This window comes from Carcharodon carcharias, chromosome 13 (assembly GCF_017639515.1).
Source record: "Carcharodon carcharias isolate sCarCar2 chromosome 13, sCarCar2.pri, whole genome shotgun sequence".
Taxonomy (NCBI): domain Eukaryota; kingdom Metazoa; phylum Chordata; class Chondrichthyes; order Lamniformes; family Lamnidae; genus Carcharodon; species Carcharodon carcharias.
The window spans coordinates 24,133,868-24,152,425 of NC_054479.1; the positions used below are offsets into that span (position 1 = coordinate 24,133,868).

Below are 18,558 nucleotides of genomic sequence, written 5' to 3' on the forward strand. Positions count from 1 at the left end.
GACATCTATGAGGTGTTGTGGGCCATCAGTAGTTACACCATTGTACTCCTTCACAATCTGTAACCTCATGGCCTGGGGTGTTCCTCATTCTACCATTATTATTAAACCAGGGACCAACCAGATTTCAGTAAGGAGAGTAGAAGAGTATGCCAGGCATACCTACTAATTAAGTGCCAACCTGATCAAGCTATAACAAAGAACTACGTGCATGTTAAACAGCAGAAGCAACATGCTATTGACAAAGCTTAGCAGTCCTACAACCAAAGAATTAGGTCAAACCTCGTTGCAGTCCTCCCATATCCAATTGTTAATGGTGGACAAGTTAAAAAAAAACTAATGGGAATGGGAGACTTATTGAACATCCCATCCTCAATAAATGCAAAACTTAGAATATGAGTACAAAAGACAGCTGAAGCGTTTGCAAGCATCTGCAGCCAGGTGTACCATGTGGATGATCCATCTCAACTTCCCCCTGAAGTCTCCACTATCACAGAAGCCAGTCTTCCACCAGTTCAATTCATTCCACATGTTATCAATAAACAGTTGAAAGCACTGGATATACTAAAAGAAGGCCATGGGTCCGAACAATGTTGAAGATTTGTGTTCCACAACTAGCCACATCTCCAGACAAGCAGTTTCAATATGGCTACAACACAAACTACAAAACAAAGTGAAAAATTGCCTAGGAATGTCTTGTCCACAAAAAGCAGGACAAATCCAATCCGGCCAATTATTGCCCCATCCGTCTGTGCTCAATCAGCAGCAATGTGAGAGAAGGTGCCATCAACAGTGCTGTCAAGCAGCAATTACTCACCAATAACCTGCTCACTTATGCTCAGTTTGGGACTCACTAGTTCCTTACTTGGACCAAAGAATTCAAAAGGTAATAATGATTACCCTTGACATCAGGGCAGCATTTGACTGAGTGTGGCATCAAGGAACCCTATTAAAAGTGAGGTCAATGGGAATCGAGGAAAATCCTTGCTAGCTAGAGTTATATCTAGCACAAAGGAAAATGGTTGTGTTCTTTGGAATTCCATTATTCCAGCCCCAGGACATCACTGTAGGAGTGCATCTCTAGAAGGGCAAGGATGGCAGAAGCAGGGGAATACCACCTCCTGCACATCCTGTTCCAAGCCACATCCTGACTTGAAAATAAATTGCTATTCCTTCATTGTTGTTGGGCCATAGCTCACTATCTAACAGCACCTTAGGAGTACTTCTACCACATGGACTGCAGCATTCTAGATGGTAGCTCACCACCACCATCACTAGGACAATTAGGAATGGGTCATAAATGCTGGTTTTGCCAGCAAAGTTCACATAATATGAATGAATAAATGACAAACATCTTCATCGATGCTGACCTGGATCTAATGCTGGAGACCATGAGGGAGAGGAGGGAGGTCCTCTTCCCAAAGGGTGACAGGAGGAGGCCACCCCATCATGGAGAAGGGGGACCTCTCTGTTGAGCGTCATTTCCTTGCCTCCAATTTCTCCTCTCTTGCCTACTGCTCCTTCCCCGATCAGCAGTCTCTTACCAGGGCCTCACCATCCACAGGGTCCACAAGCCTCAGGAGGGCCACATTATGGAGAGCGTTTAGACTATCAGGATAATCAACACCCTTGTAGAAGGGTATTGAAGGCACCACCCATCCGGTCCAAGCACTGGAATTGCATCTTCAGGAGCCCATTGGGTTGTCATGCAGGGCAGGTGGCATTGCTTGATGGTCTTTGTGCTTCTGCCTACGGTCCCTGTAGAGGGGTCAGCAACACTCTGCTCAAGGATCCTATCCCCTAGGATCCATCCACGCACTTTTGAGGTTGCACTGAAGATCTGAGGTGGCCTGGACTTGCAGAGGATGAAGAAGTCATGGCTGCTGCCAGGAATGCAAACGTACACGTGGAGGAAGTTCTTGTCATGGACAGTTGGATGTTGAGGCAGTGGAACTTGTTCCTGTTGATAGATCTCACTGTCCGGTTGCTAGGTGCCTTGATGGCCACATGGGTGAAATTAATAATACCTTGCACCTCCAGTGCTGGAGTTGAAAGTCAATGCCCTCTTCTTTGCGAGGCACTAAATGAATGTGCTGTCCAGCTCTGGCAAAGAGAGCATCAGTGACCAGTGAGATGCACTGCTGTACTGTTGTTTTTGTGCAATTGCTTGAGACACTAAGGTACGTGGCTGATCCTTGGCAGGAGCAGAAGTGAAGAAGCTGAGGGCCATAGAGACTTTGATGGCTTCTGGCAGGGTGTGGTCACCGGTACTGCGAGTGTGAGGTCTTCAGTGACCAGGATAAAGAAGTCTTTCTGTGGAGGGTGTTGCTCCTCATCGCAATGGGGCCAAAACCTAACAGTCCTGACTCTACTGCCAGCTGGAAACTTCCTTCTGGGCAGTTGGTTACCCACTTGTCTGTGGCAGCCTTGCCCTCTACCCTTCTTCCAAGAGATGCCAGCCCCATTCAAGACCCGGATGCTGAGTGACCACTCCCTGCCCCTTACTAAATGCCCTGTCCCCCTTTGCTTCACCAACCCTCTTATGGGGCAGGCACGATGCCCTGGGACAGCCTGCCTTTTGAAGGTGCAGGTAACCTGTCGGCCACTTTAAAAATTATACCTTCATCCTCTTACAAGCTCTTAATAAGCTTTAAACTCTCTTAGTTGGTCTGAATTGGAGGGAGAGTGGGATTCTTGTCCTGCACTCCCCACGTGTTGCTCGTTATTACAAGTGCCGAAACCAGCATCTTGAAATCGACTTGCCGCCGGTATTTCAAGGCCCCCCGCCTCCAGTCCTGTCTTTAAGGGGCTCTATGCCTAGGTTTCTGCTGTGTGACTGGTTTTTGTTTGCACGACAGATTAAAAGATTTCAACAGAATTTTTGGGTTAGACAACAGACTTTGACACAATATTGCCACAAACACACAGGATAATTTTTGACTTGCCACCTGAGAGTAAGACTAGCATTTTTGATTGGTGTTATTTTTGAAATTCAAATAAATTAGTTTCTGTAATGGACAGCCAGTTTTATGCCTGGACCACATCTCGAATATTACTCTCACAGACAATCCTTTAGAACCTGGAACTCTTATTGTAAGCTAATTAGTTGATTAGGAGCAATTAATTAGATGTACGTGATATCTTTAGCTTGCCTAATACATCTCACCCGTCTCCTGCTTAATTGTCCGCTGAAAAGCCTGCCAGTGGTAACCTTCTGAAGGCACAGATATATCAAGAATTATTCCCAGTACAGCTACAGAAGTGTTTCTGATCCTAAAGGGGTCAGCTGCTTACACAAGTCACTTGGCTACATATCTGTAGCCTTAACTGAATGAATGTTGCAGACATTTTGAAGTATTTATTTTTAAAAAGCACAAATGTAAAACTTACAATGCTAGACATTATCAGATGGGATCCAATTTGACTATCAGGATCCCTGCTGCTGTCTCTAATCTTCTTCACGTGAGACAGATGAGCATTTTTAAGCTGGCAATCATTTCCCGCAGGTTCTGTTTAGCGATCTCTGAATGTACTTCCTCATCAGTCCATCGAGGAACATGCAGCAGTATGTCTGCAATTTTCAACACAAGTAGTTCAAGCTCTAATGTACAGTGCTGCATCTTTATTGGCACTTAACCTCCTTTGTCAGCTCTACTGTGTTTACAAAAGCTATAATTATAGGTGCAGAAGTCTGCAGTTTGTAAGGTTTTTTTAAAACTTTGTCTTACTGTTTGTTCATGTGCAAGACATGGAAGAACCAGTTGGCAGCAACTTTGGTGGTTGACATTAGTGCTACTAGTTGACAATCTTTTAGTTTTATTAAGCAGCTTAACTCTTTTTTTTGAATAGCTTGTGATTGTGAATTCGCATCAGGGAAGTTAGATCCTTGCAATGGCAACTTGCCCCATTGAGAAACCTGGTGTTTCAATTAATATACCAATTATGTTGTCTTCTGTGTCCCAACCCCAGGTAGACAAGATGTTTGGTACTATCACAGCATTAGTTTGGATTTGTATTCTGGCCCCAGATCTGCTCTTAATAACTGGAGAGGCTATTAATGTGTTAATAATTTCTATAAGTGTGTGATACTGCAATGTTACTAACTCTTCCTATTCATGCATCCTAAGCTCTAGCCAGGCAGGGCAAGAAGGCAGGCCCTCAAGCCTACTTCAGCTGAGACAAGAATCAACCTTGTGCTGTTGTTGTTATTCTGAATGACACGCTATCCATGTAGCCAACTATGCTAACTGGCTCCCCTGGTAAACCTTAACTCCTAAAATACCATCAACATAGAGGCTCATGCTCTCTAGAAACAGACCACTCCACGCTATAATGTGGGACTACCAGCATTAGTCAAAATTATCATGAAATCCTTCCAGTTCATGGTGAATCAGTGTAAACTTGTGCCATACTCTGTGCAATTAGTGCCACCACACAGCTCCTGACAGTCTCATATCTCAGTTTCCCTCTTGGACTTATTTTCATTTATGCATTTAATGTCTTTTATTCTACTTGTTTGGTATTCCTTCACAAGATATCAGTTAATCACTCCATTTGGTGAATCAGCCACCAGTTAGCCATTCTGAGACACCTGACTTCTCAGCCACTTTTGGACCCCCAACATTTGTGAATTTGCATAATGTTTAGTTTATTTATAAATCTGACATAAAGTCTTGATTTCTTAATTAAGTAATCATCTAAAACAACCTCCAGAAAACATTAATTCATGTTGTTTGTTAAAAGCCATTAAATTCTGTCCCTCTATCACAGTTTCCATCTGTCTTTCCTCTCTATTGTCTTGTTCCCTGTAATTATAGTGGGAAGCTTTTTATATTGTTTGAAATGCATGCTCCTGAGACAAGGGCAAAAGCAACACAAATTACTCGTTTTACTGGATTATAATCAGCATTGTACATCAGATCTAGTTGTGAAAATGTAGTAAATGGCTTACTACTAAGTGAAGATACCAGGCTCGCTTTCAATATTCTTTCACAAGCCTATAATGGTTCATGAATACAAAATGTAATTCAAATACCTTCAGAATTAGCTACGGGATCACCCGCTTCTTTATGACTTAGGCTACAATTAAATATAAAGTTATGCTTGATGTTATAAGCCTGAATGAACTCATCACTGTGTTAGCACACCTTTCTCTCTTAATTCGAGTGCACAAGGATGCTGCTTCTAATTTTTGGCAGCCTCCTACTTGCACTGTCACTTGCTTTGCTTGTTTGATATTGCATTAGTACCATCGCTCCCTTTCTTTGTCCTTATCCCCACACAGATTCTTTTCCTCCTCCTTCGGCAATTATGCATTTCAATCTCAAGACATTGCTGGCTTTCCTCCACAGCTGAGATGATTCTAACTCTTCTCTTTGAGTTTGTGTGTACATATAATAAATAAGTGCAAATTAACCTCATTATTTGTATTCAGTTTCCAAATGTAGCCCATCCACAGCCCTTGTTTTTTCACAGAGACAGGCATCAAGTCATTTCTGGGAAAATTTATTTTCTATTCATTGTTTTCTGTTGGGTTAGACAGGGTGGTGGACTATATAAGTGGTAAGGGGTAAAAGGTGTCCCATTTTTAATTTGTAGTTTACCAAAACCCATATCAGAATAAGATAGCTTTTTTTTTACAGTGCAGTTGTCAGTTTAACGCTTGGTTTGGGTCACCAGCCAGGCTTGCTCATGGCAGTAAATTAATGATCTTTAAAACTGAAAGACTGACATAGCATTTTAAAAACATCAGATTGTAATGTTTCTTCATACTCGTTGAGGTTACCTGTAAGTTGTTTATAGAAAATAATTGGGCAGTTCATAAATTTGCCCCTACTAATTACAGGAAATGCAGAGGATTTGAGAATTTGGGCATCAAGGGAAGGCGGTGGCATAGGTGGTATTGTCACTGGACTGGTATTCTAGAGACCCAGGATAATGCTCTGGCGACCTGGGTTCAAATCCCACCACGCCAGATGGTGAAATTTGAATTCAATAAAAATCTGGAATTAAAAGACTGATGATGACCATGAAACCATTGCCGATTGTTGTAAAATCCATCTAGTTCACTAATATCCTTTAGGGAAGGAAACCTGCTACCCTTACCTGGTCTGGCCTACATGTGATTCCAGATCCACAGCAATGTGGTTGACTCTTAAATGGCCTCTGGACAAGGGCAGTTAGGGATGGGCTGTAAATGCGGGCTTAACTAGCAATGCCCCCATCTCATGAACAAATGAAAAAACCCAAGCCAGATGGGGCTTTACCAGAGCCAACCGCATAATTCAATAGCCTTAGTTCATCAGGTAACTAGATACAGGTGATGAAAATCTGGGAAGGAAAATTTCATAGTCAGAAGAGGTGCACAAAACTATGCTGCCATTCTCTGCTCACATTCTGTTACACCTGCAGCAGATATTGTTTTCCAAAATACTATAAATAAGGACACAATTACTAACTCCCCTGGGTAGAGCGAGCCCTCTGTTGTTATAAAATACAGACTCGACATCTCATCTACTGTTATGCTTGGCTATGAACTTCATGTAGTCTAATGGACAAGAGATTCATTTTCCCTATAAATATAAAGTTGTATCACTGACTAATTGTTGGCTTTATGCTGGAGAACAGTGAAGTTAGTGAAAATGACAAGTAGCAAAGTCAGACTTTACACATTGTGGAGAATTTCAATTTCAAAACACCATTACAATGATACACTCAGGATTTTAAGTATCTCATCTAGGGAGCAAACTCACCTGTACCAATATTATAGATAAAAACAAAAAAACTGCGGATGCTGGAAATCCAAAACAAAAACAGAATTACCTGGAAAAACTCAGCAGGTCTGGCAGCATCGGCGGAGAAGATAAGAGTTGACGTTTCGAGTCCTCATGACCCTTCGACAGAACTTGCGTTCGAGTCCAAGAAAGAGTTGAAATATAAGCTGGTTTAAGGTGTGTGTGTGGGGGGCGGAGAGATAGAGAGACAAAGAGGTGGAGGGGGGTGGGTGGGGGGATGTGGTTGTAGGGACAAACAAGCAGTGATAGAAGCAGATCATCAAAAGATGTCAACGACAATAGTACAATAGAACACATAGGTGTTAAAATTAAAGTTGGTGATATTATCTAAACGAATGTGCTAATTAAGAATGGATGGTAGGGCACTCAAGGTATAGCTCTAGTGGGTTTTTTTTTATATAATGGAAATAGGTGGGAAAAGGAAAATGTTTATAATTTATTGGGAAAAAAAGGGGAAGGGGGAAACAGAAAGGGGGTGGGGATGGGGGAGGGAGCTTACGACCTAAAGTTGTTGAATTCAATATTCAGTCCAGAAGGCTGTAAAGTCCCTAGTCGGAAGCACATTCGTTTAGATAATATCACCAACCTTTAATTTTAACACCTATGTGTTCTATTGTACTATTGTCGTTGACATCTTTTGATGATCTGCTTCTATCACTGCTTGTTTGTCCCTACAACCACACCCCCCCACCCCCCCCTCCACCTCTTTGTCTCTCTATCTCTCCGCCCCCCACACACACACCTTAAACCAGCTTATATTTCAACTCTTTCTTGGACTCGAACGCAAGTTCTGTCGAAGGGTCATGAGGACTCGAAACGTCAACTCTTTTCTTCTCCGCCGATGCTGCCAGACCTGCTGAGTTTTTCCAGGTAATTCTGTTTTTATTTTGTACCAATATTACCTTCGTTCACATTCCACTCAGTAAATGTATCTGTGCCACACTCCTGTATCAGTGTAGAAAATAAACACCAGAAGAGACTAGTTGGACTGAATGAATGACGAGCTTCTGAGCTGTAAATTCTATAAATTATGCACTGGCTTGCCTTGATGGTTCAAGCAGGAAGACCAGCACACCATGGGGGATTATTTGAGTTGCTTCATTCAGCTTTGATCCATTATCAAAGTCACAACTGCAATTTCTGTCCATAGCAACTCTGGTTGGCAACACAATACAGTTGACAACAGCTTAAAAACCTCATCTGTTTATACTTAAAACAATGCTGTTACTTTTCTTAGTTGTTCACCAGTTAAATGGCATATCAGATTTATGATTATATATGGTATGATCCTGGGCGTGTCTAACAAATCATCTTAATTAACCCCCTACAAACAACATTGGGTATGCATTGATTTTGTGTATATCTAGGGACTAAGCAAACTGCTATATGCAACAAATAAAAATCTCCTGTGCCCAATCTGTGGTGTTGCCTGTCAAGCTAGCTTTTGCAGTGAAGGTTTATTTAAGCAGCATGTGCTTTGTGTGCTGACATTGCTGACCTCCACTCTGCTCTCAAGTGCTCCGCTTTGTCAGGAATGAAGGGCAATAGCTAAATGTCAGTATATGTGATCACATAAAGCATTTCCAAAATCAACTACCATCACAACAACTTGAATAGTTTTATAAACGAGTGCTAGCAACATAATTTAAAGAAGAAAACCTTGGCTTTTTTAACTTCTACACAAAAATAGACATGTCTGACCAACCACTGAGCGCTGAAGCATGAAAGGTTTGCTCAAAATAATATGAAGTATATAGATTTTATCCTCTTGCATTCAGCCATATATTTGCTATCACAGCTACAGCACTATAATTAATCCTATTATAAAATTTGTAATTAATTAGAAAAAAAATCAGCGTGGCTTTTCTGATATAAAAAGCCTATAATACATAGCTCTGACAGTTACCAAATTGTATGCTGCTGTTAATTAACAGTATCCCTACAGATGAGCTACCCTTTGAAAGTAATTAACTACAAGTGTTGTTCATCTAATAAATGATTAATAACATCTTCTGGAATCTGTCATTGCATCAACAATTCCTCTTAGATTTCATAGAGCAAAATACAAAATACAACACCTTACAACATGTGAAATGCCTCTGCCAAGTAAACCTGAGAGCAGCCTTTCCTTTTTTCCCATGTACCACAAGCCACCCCTAAAAGAATAACAGTGGAACAGGTGCTGCCCTTTCACTGAGCCTCTATTCACATTTACAATAAATGTCATATGAAGTGATATGTGCACCATTTTGGAATTGCGCTCTACTATTAGCATTTCAATGCGGACAGCTAAACAGGTACTCAGGCACAATACTGCTGGAACCCTGACCACTGACGGCAGAGAAATAGAAAAAGGAACGTTTTTGCTTAGCAACAAGAAACTGAACCTTGATTCACATTTCCCTTCATCTTGATTCACAAATCTGCCCCCCACCATCTACACCCCAACTGTTCAGTTATTTTTCCCTGTCCAACCACACAACATTCACAGGCTAATGAAAGATGGGTAAATAATTTGCTTAAAGTTCTACAATAACTTTACCGTTCTATTGTTGCAGTATTGTGCAGTCATTAGTTTCTGCCAGTAACAGAAACCAATATTACAATAAATAAATTATTCCTTTTTAATCATTGGTTTGGTATTTGTGACGAGTTTCGAGGCAAGCAACATTTCCACCAATACAGTATCTCATCCCAGACATTCTGGCACATCTGGTGTGCTGTTCCATTCATGCCTCCATAAAGCCAGGCAACAAGTCACCTTGTCTGTATATGGTACACTGAGAAAAATATTGTTGTAAAAACTAGCTCTCCTATATTTGGAGGCAAAATTGTGAGGTTTCTAACAATTTTTGAAATAAAAATAAATGGTTTTTATCAAAACATAAGTAAAAAAATAATTCTCATAATACAGTCATCCTTAAAAGGGACTCTTAAATTGTTACACTAGGATAGTGACTTGCCACCTGGCTTCATTGTTTAAGGTGCACTGGAACTGCTGAGAACCACTCTGCTTCCAGCAGCATTTTCTCACATTGGCCTGTAGTTGTTCCATTGGATACTCAATATTAACCTTGGCATAGGAACTACTGTAGAATGACATGCTTGGTGTTAACATTGTTCTGCACAGACCAATACTCAGTTCCTTTGCATTTCTGAACAAAACATACTGCGATGGATAATACAGATCTTTCTATAAATGGACAGGCCCCGCAGAATGTGAATACCTGCTTCCTTTGAGCAGTGGAATTGCACCGGCATCACATTGCATTTATATAGCATTGTTAGTGTAGAAAATTATCCCAATGTGCCTTTCAGAGTGCTCAATACGAAGCTCAATATGATTAGTATAGCTATATTTAAAGGAAAGATAGATAAGCACAGAGGGACAAAGGAATGGTGGATAAATTAATAGAGTTAGATAAAAAGGGGTTGGACATAGTGTATGTGGAGCATGAATGCCAACATAGACTAGTTGGGCTTGAGTGGCACCTTTATGTGCTGTAAATTCTATGCAAGAGGCAGTCATATGGGGGCAGCTTCCACTTGATGCTTAAAGCAGTCTGTTCTACCTCTTCAAACATCAATGCCTCTGCCTCTGTAATGTCAGCCTGTTTGTCAGACATCCTGTCCACAATGAACTTTAATTTCCTCCAGTTAAACACTGTGAAAGCCAAAGCCATTGTCTTCAGCACCTTACACAAACTCTGTACCCTTACCACTGATTCCATTACCTTGCCTCTGTCTTAGGTTGAACCAGTTGTGGCAAACTCAGCATCACATTTGACCTTGAGCTGAGCTGTTGACTTCTTAACCTCTCCAAACACTGCCTACATCTACCTCCGTAACATTGCTTGGCTCTGTTCTCAGCCCATCTACTGCTAAAACTGACTTCTGTGCCTTTTCCAACTTGAAACTTGACTATTCCATTGATCATCTGGCTGGTCTCTTATCCTGCGTGCACTGTGAATGTCAGCTCAGCCAAAGCTAACCCTAACTACCCATCACCTTTCCCCTTGCTGACCTACATTGCTTCTAGACCCCAATGCCACAAATTTTAAAATTCTCATTCCCCCTGCTTTGATCCCTTCACATGGCTCTCCTTATCTCTCTCATCTCCTTCAGTCGTCCCATCCCTGCAGCTCTGCTCTAACTCTTTCCTATTGTGCAATCTTCCTCCCTTCGCCCCACCAATGGTGGCTGTGCCTTGAGCTGTCTAGGTCTTGAGCTTTAGAACGCTTTCCCTAAACCCCACCACTTCTCCAGCACCCTGTCTTCCTTTACCATCCTCCTTAAAACCCAGCTTTTTGACCAAGCTTTTGGTAACCATTCCCTTTCCTTTATCTCCTTTTGTGGCTCGACATCCATTTTTGTCTGATAATAGTATACCTCTGTAGAGCACTCAGGAACACATTCCTGTTGTTGAACTGGGAACTCGCATTCTCCCATTTCCTGCTAACAATGTTTTCAACAGCAGATACAAGTACACAGGAGCAGAAATAAAAGCAGAAAACATTTTTTAAAAATTGGCCATTCAGCAGTTGTAAAAAGAAATGACATGCTATTGATATTTTACATGCGTAAATCCACACAGAATATCTGCAATTCTCTTTATATAGTACAATATCGGCAATCCTGTGTGAAAGTTTGAACTCAAAATAATTTGCTCCCAAAGATACTGATGAACGGTTTGAATTTCAGAAATCTAAACAAAAAAAACCCCAGAAATGTAAAAGTGATCTGTCAACATCAGAAACAGAAAGGCAAGTTATAACCATTTTATCTGGGGATGGTTTGCAAATCGCTTGTTCAGAAAATTGCATGTTTATTAATTGCAGCATTTGTTGCATTAGATTGTGTTAAGTGCAGTCACACGGTACAGATTTAGCTCGAAATCATGGCCTGAATTTTACCCTCAGCGTGCGGACATGCCCCCGACACGCCAGAACATAATATGACGCGTGATGATGTCAGGCGTGCATTGTGAGGTCATCACGCACTCATCCGATATTTCATTCGGCAGGCAAGCGCCAGATTCAGCTGCGCGTCCGCCGATAATTGAAAGGCCTATTAAGGCCATTAAGGACCTAATTAACTTGAAATTTATGCTGCCCTAACGGTTGGCAGGCAGGCGAAAAGGCCTACTGGCCTTTATACTTTTTAGAAAACCTCGTCCATGAGCGGGATGAGATTTCCTAAAGCTAATACTAATTAAATAAACCCTTATTTTGACATTAAAAATATGCACCATCTCATGTGACACAGTCACATGATGAGGGGACATGTTTCATTCAATTTTTACTATATCTATTAATTTTTTTAAAAAGTGCTTCAATCTCTCTGAGGTGGCTCTGTGCCTCAGGGAGATTGAGGCACTCTTTTGCACGCTTGCATGAACTGCGCATGAGGCCTGTGTCTCCCTCCCCCCCCCCCCCACCCAACCTGCACAGGCAGCGCTGAGCGCTGCAGCTCGTGTTCCACGCTGGGCGGGCCTTAATTGGCCCACCCGCGTGAAATCACGGTGTGGAGCCGATTGCGGGTGACAGGCGGCTCCCTGACTGCTCCCGCCCAGCCCCCCTGAAAAGGGCAAAATTCTGGCCCATAGGTAGGACCTGACTGGATACCAGAGAGAATGGGAGCGAAACCTCCTGTTAAATTTATTCTAGCTGATTTCAGAGTCATTTTGAGCCTTGACAACCAGTTTGTAATTTGTTGCCATCCTCCTCAATTGACCAACCTCCGCCCACACCCCCCTCAAAATTTGGTGCCATCTGTGAATTTAGTAATTGTGATTTTGATTCCAAAATCCAAATCGTTAATGTAAATTGTGAACAGCAGTGACCCCAGCACTGATCCCTGTGGAACACCATTTCCCACATTCTGCCACTCTGCATATCTACCCTTTACTCCCATTCTCTGCTTTCTGTCTTGAAGCCAGCTAGCAATCCATTCTGCCGCTTGCCTCCTGACTCCGGATTCTCTGACATTATTCATTGCTCTCTTCTCTAACCTACTGAATAGGATTTGTGTAACAGTGAAGTAAGATCCCTATCTTCTCATTTAAGAGATGGCCCTCAACTATTGCAAGTATCAGTCCTTTAAAATATAGCAGCATGTTTGCATATTTTGTCTGGAATTTGACTTCAGCTTCGCAACAGCTTAAATTATAACAGACACTTAATTTACTGTATCAAGAAGCTCATTTGTTCTCCTGTTCAATTTTTGTAAACTATAAAATAATTTCATCGTATAATAAAAGACCACAAGCCACATATTCCACCGTTCAGAAATGTTTGGACAGACACATTAACAGCGTGTGACTGACTGACTGCAGACAGTTCTGTCAGACTGACTCGACACAATGCCGTCTGTTTCAACACAACACAAGTAACAGGAATTGACTTCTGCTGTGGATGAACTTCCTTATGTGTGCGTTCACATAAACTTTTTCCTTCCTGCAAAAAGCTATGTTAGTTAGTACACCTCACCTTCATTGTATGCTAAAATTGCTTTGTATTTCCTTTGGACTAGGAGGGCATAAAAGAGATGAGTGCATTAGTTCATGAGTTGAAGACATGTGACATGCAATTATGTGCTGCAAGGTAAATTGAAGATTTTGAAACTCGTTCCATTTCAATGACCTTATCCACAGAGCATATGTATCATTTCATGTGGCAATCTTGGTTTTTATCATTCAGTGGCACAGCATATTAATACTTGAACATCCTGTGCCAGCTAACCCACAAACCAATTTATATTTGATTGGTTTAAAGTCATTTCTTTGTCCACAATTTTTGCTCCATCTGCATTTGACTGTATCTTTCCAAGAGTTTTCAGCAGCTTGACTATGGGAAATTTAACATATTTTCATGTGCAGAAATTTACAATCTCCATTCACTTTTAAATCTGCCCTGCAAAATGATAATGACCCAAATTGATAAATCCATTGTTTATGTTGGGTATTTCTGAGGGGCACCACTCTGCATCAAGGGTGAGGCAAGGTAAGGAGCCAGGCCCTAATGAGTTTCCACAGGCAGTACAGGGACTGAATGGTGCTGTTGACATTATTCTGCACCACACTGTAACCATCTAGCCAGCTGAGCTAACCGTTAAAAAATTTTATTTTAGAAATGTAATTGCAGATTATATCAGCACAATTTTTCCATTAATAATGCACTTCAGTAACTGCGACTATGCTTTTATTCCAGTAGAGATGGGATTTTTTTTCAGTCAATAATAGCTCGAACAAAATTACAGCATATAAAGCTCACAGTTACGAATCTCATCTGTTAATACCAGTTCATTTATAAGTATTCAAAGAAACTCTGGGAATTGCAAACATAATCAGTAATCTTACTGATAAAGCATTTTTCTTCCAGCTTGGTTGAAGAAGTCAAGTTGAACACAATCAAACTGGAGGATCAGCCGTTATAGCTCCAAGACTCCGGAATTTCAAAAATGTATTTAAAAGCATGCCCAGAAATAAAATTTACAGAATGCCCCTCTTTTCATTTATTTTAAAGTTATAGAGCCCTTTGATTAAGGTCTCAGTTTCCACACCACATACTTTATGCATTCACATTGCTGACCTGTGTGTTTTTTGTTCTTGGGTCTGAGTTCTGTGATCCAAAACTCCCCTACCCAGACCTTAACTTGCAACAAAGCCATTCACCCATTGTACCTGTGCTCAGTGTCCTACACTGGCTCCCAGTCCAGCAAAGTTTAGAATTTAAGATTCTTGCCTCAGCCTATCTCTGTAACCTGCTCCAGCATACAACTCTCTAAGAATGCTGTGTATCCCCAATTCTTGCCTCTTTTGCATACTTGATTTCCTTTGTCCCACCATTGTCACTGTGCCTTTAGTCATCCAGGTGCCAAGCACTGGAATTCCCTTCCCTAAACCTCTCTGTCTCTCTCTCTCTCCCTCCGGCTTTTAGATGCTCCTTAAAACTTACCTCTTCTCCCAATCTTTTGCTCACTTGTCTTAAAACTTCCATATGTTACTCGGTGTTAGATTTAACTTGATGATACTCCTGCAAAGCAGCTTGAGCCGCTTTACTACATTGAAGGCATTTTATAAATGCAAAGTTATCGCTATTATTGATAGTAACCAAGTGAGTGCAAAGTAGACGTCAGTGCTGTCATAATTCGTATTCCCAGATTTGGAGGTAGATGATCCTTTTTGCAATCACTGTGCTCAATTCATTTTATGAATATATATTTATTTTCCTAATTGCTGCTTGCATATGTATTTCCAGTGGTTCATTGTGGAAATCAGTAACATATACTGTAAGACAATTGTTTTGCAATTTAGTTGATTTAGTGATGTGGTGCCTGTGACATAACCACTCAGCTCCTGACCTCATTACAGCCTTGGTACGAACTTGGCAAAAGGAGCTGAACAGTGATTGCCCTTGACACCAAGGCAGCATTTGATGGAGCCCTGGCAAAACTGAAGTCAGTGGAAATCAGGGGGAAAACTCTCCACTGGTTGGAGTCATACCCAGCACAAAGAAAGATAATTGTGATTGCTGTAGGCCAAACATCTCAACCCCAAGGTGTTGTAGCAGGACTTCATCAGGTTAGTGACCTAGGCCCAATTATTTGCAGCTGCTTCATCAATGACCTTCCCTCCATCGTAAGGTCAGGAGTGAGAATGTTCGCTGATGATTGCACAATATCCAGTACCACTCACAACTCCTCAGATACCTGAAGCAGTCCATTTCCAAATGCAGCAACACCTGGACAACATTCAGGCTTGGGATGATGTGGCAAGTAAAGTTTGTGCCACACAAGTGCCAGGCAATGATCATCTCCAACAAGAGAGAATCTAACCATCTCCCCTTGACATTCAATAGCCTTACCATTGCTGAATCCAGGGTTACCATTGATCAGAAATTGAACTCAACTAGCTATGGCACCGTGGCTACAAGAGCAGTTCAGAGGCTGCAATTCTGGGGTGAGTAACTCACCTTCTCAATCCCCAAAGCCTGTCCACAAGGCACAGTTCAGGAGTATGATATAATACTGTCCACTTTCTTGGATGAGCACAGCTCCAACAGCATCAAGCTCGATACCATTCAGGACAAAGCAGCCCGCTTGATCAGCACTTCATCCACCAACTTAAACATTCACTTCCTCCTTCACTACCACACATTATTAGCAGTGTTTACTCTATAAAAGATGCACAGCAGCAACTCACCAAGGTTTCTTTAACAGCATCATCCAAACTCGCGAACCCTACCACCTGGAAGGACAAGGGCAGCAGACACATGGGAACACCTCCACCTGCAAGTTCCTTTCCAAGCCACACACCATCCTGACTTGGAACTATATTGCTGTTCCTTCACTGTTGCGGGATCAAAACTCTGGAACTTGCGTTCTAGTACCACTGGGGATGTACCTGGACTAGATGGACTGCAGCGGTTCAAGAAGGCAGCTCACCACCACCTTCTCAAGGGCAGTTAGGGACGGGTAACAAATGCTGGCCTTGTCAGTGACACCTACATCCCATGTAAGAATAAACAAAAAAATTACAATCATGTATGACCAAACGTCTGTCAGCCTCTTTCTCTCCCTCTCTGAGTAGGTTGTTCATTCTCTGCCTCTTTCTAGACCATAATGTACACAGTTAGGTTACTCAGTGAAAATTTCAGAGAAAGATAAAATGGCTGCCCCACAGCACTTCATTTCTCATTCAGCACTATAACATAATTTGTTCTTTTAGAGTCTGTGCTGCTGCTTTCTATAGATGTTTTCAATTATTAAACAAAGTGCAATTTTATTTGCTCATGGGATGTGGATGTCGCTGCATTTATTTCCCATCCTTAACTGCCCTTGAGAAGATGGTGGTGAGCCACTTTCTTGAATGGCTGAATAGCCTTGTGCTGTTTGGATGGGATTTTTGAAGGAATGGCAATATATTTCCAAGTCAGGATTCTGTGTGACTTGGAAGGGACCTTGGAGGTGGTGGAGTTCCTGTGTAGCTGCTGCACTTTTCCTTCTAGGTGGTAGAGGTCACAGGTTTGGGAGATGCTGATCAAAAAAAAATCATTGCTAGTTGCTGCAGTGTATCCTGTGGATGGCGAATGGGACGACAATCAAGCAAGTTGTTTTGTCCTGGATGGTGTTGAGCTTTGTGTGTTGTTGGACCTGTGCTGATCCAGGCAAGTGGAGGATATTCCATCACAGTCCTAACATGATACTGACGGTGGATAGGTTTTGGGGGAGTTGGGAGATGAGATACTCATTACAGGATATCCAGCCTCTAGCTTGCTCCTGTTACCATATTATTTATGTGGCTGGTTCAGTTAAGCTTCTAGTCATTGGTGCCCCATTCCACGCCCACCTCCCACTGGACCAGGATATTGGGACAAGATTCGATAATGGTAATGCCATTGAATGTCAAGGGAAGGTGGTTAGACTTTCTTTTGTTGGAGATGGTCATTGTCTGGCACCTGTGTGACAAAATTAGAGCTCATGGGAGTTTGTAGTAATACATTAGCATGGAGTGAGGATTGGTTAGTTTTTCGTAGTGGTTTTGACAAAACGGAGTGTCTTACCTGACCATGTCAGAGGGCAGTTAAAAGTCAACCTTAGTCACATATAGGCCATACCAGGTAAGGGCAGCAGACATTAGTGAACCAGATCTGTTTTTATGATAATTAGGAAGTTATATTGTCACTATTATTAGTATTAACTTTTTATTCCATTATGTTATTTGATTAAATAGCAAACTTAATTCATTTAGGCTCTCCAGCTGTCATGATGGCATTTGAACTCATGCCTCTGGATCATTAGTCTGGACCTCTGGACTACTAGCTCAGTAACAAAACAGTTATACTGTAAACCTTATTGATAAAATAATCCAGTAGGTGAGTTTCTAATTCACCTTGCCATCAACCCATACAATACCACCTGAAGTTTAAATCATGACCAGTGTTTTCTGATGCCTGATTTTGTGATCTAATACCCTTATAAAGTTGGTGATTTTTGCTTCTCAAGGTCCTTGCTTCTATCTGCAAATCTTCCTTTAATTATTTACCAGAGTTGCAATGGCAGCCCCACCACTTCTAATAGCTCCCACTTTTTCAAAAAAATGTGCAAATAATTACTTCAATCACAAAATTTAGACCTGAATATTCTTCTTTAACAGAATGTTATTTTTGACTAGCGATTACAATTTGAAGTTGAGATGGATTGATCTTCAGTAGGTGGTGACCTACTGTTTTCTTTTATTTTTGGGTACTGTTGTATGCTGGGCACAGTTGTGTTTGCAGCCTTCTGGTAATGCACCCAAGTTTAATTGTGAGAGCTTGGACTGTATGTTTTATTCCATGACAACGGGCACTGCAACAGAGCCTGACACTGCTCTTACCTGATGTCCAGACACATGCAGTCATCTCTGCTGGAAAGTATGTTGGTTAATTTGAAATCCTGTTGATTTTTATGCTCCCCATCAGAATGCTGACTCCAATTATACTGCATTCACTGCAGACCTAATTTCGATTGGAAAACTCAACATAAGCAACAACTTTCATTTCTATAGTACATTTAACATCTATGAAACACAAGGCACATAAGGAGATGTTAAGGCACTTGGTCAAACAGGTAGGTTTCAAGGTGTGTCATAAAAGATTCAAACTGAGAGAGGTTTATGGAAGGAATTCCAGAATTTGGGTATGAAACATCTGAAGGCACACCAGTAGTGGACTGATTAAAATCGGGGATGCACAAGAGGCCAGAATTGGAGGAGCATGGAGATCTT

At 41.5% G+C, this 18,558-nt stretch overlaps 1 protein-coding gene and 1 pseudogene across 2 annotated transcripts in view; both read left to right on the forward strand.

The window, feature by feature from the left end:
• Positions 1–18,558, forward strand: part of ttc28 (tetratricopeptide repeat domain 28) — a 775,554-nt gene that overhangs the window by 329,170 nt on the left and 427,826 nt on the right. The window lies entirely within an intron of this gene.
• The window catches only part of LOC121285642, a 43,362-nt pseudogene that overhangs the window by 24,077 nt on the left and 727 nt on the right, over positions 1–18,558 (forward strand).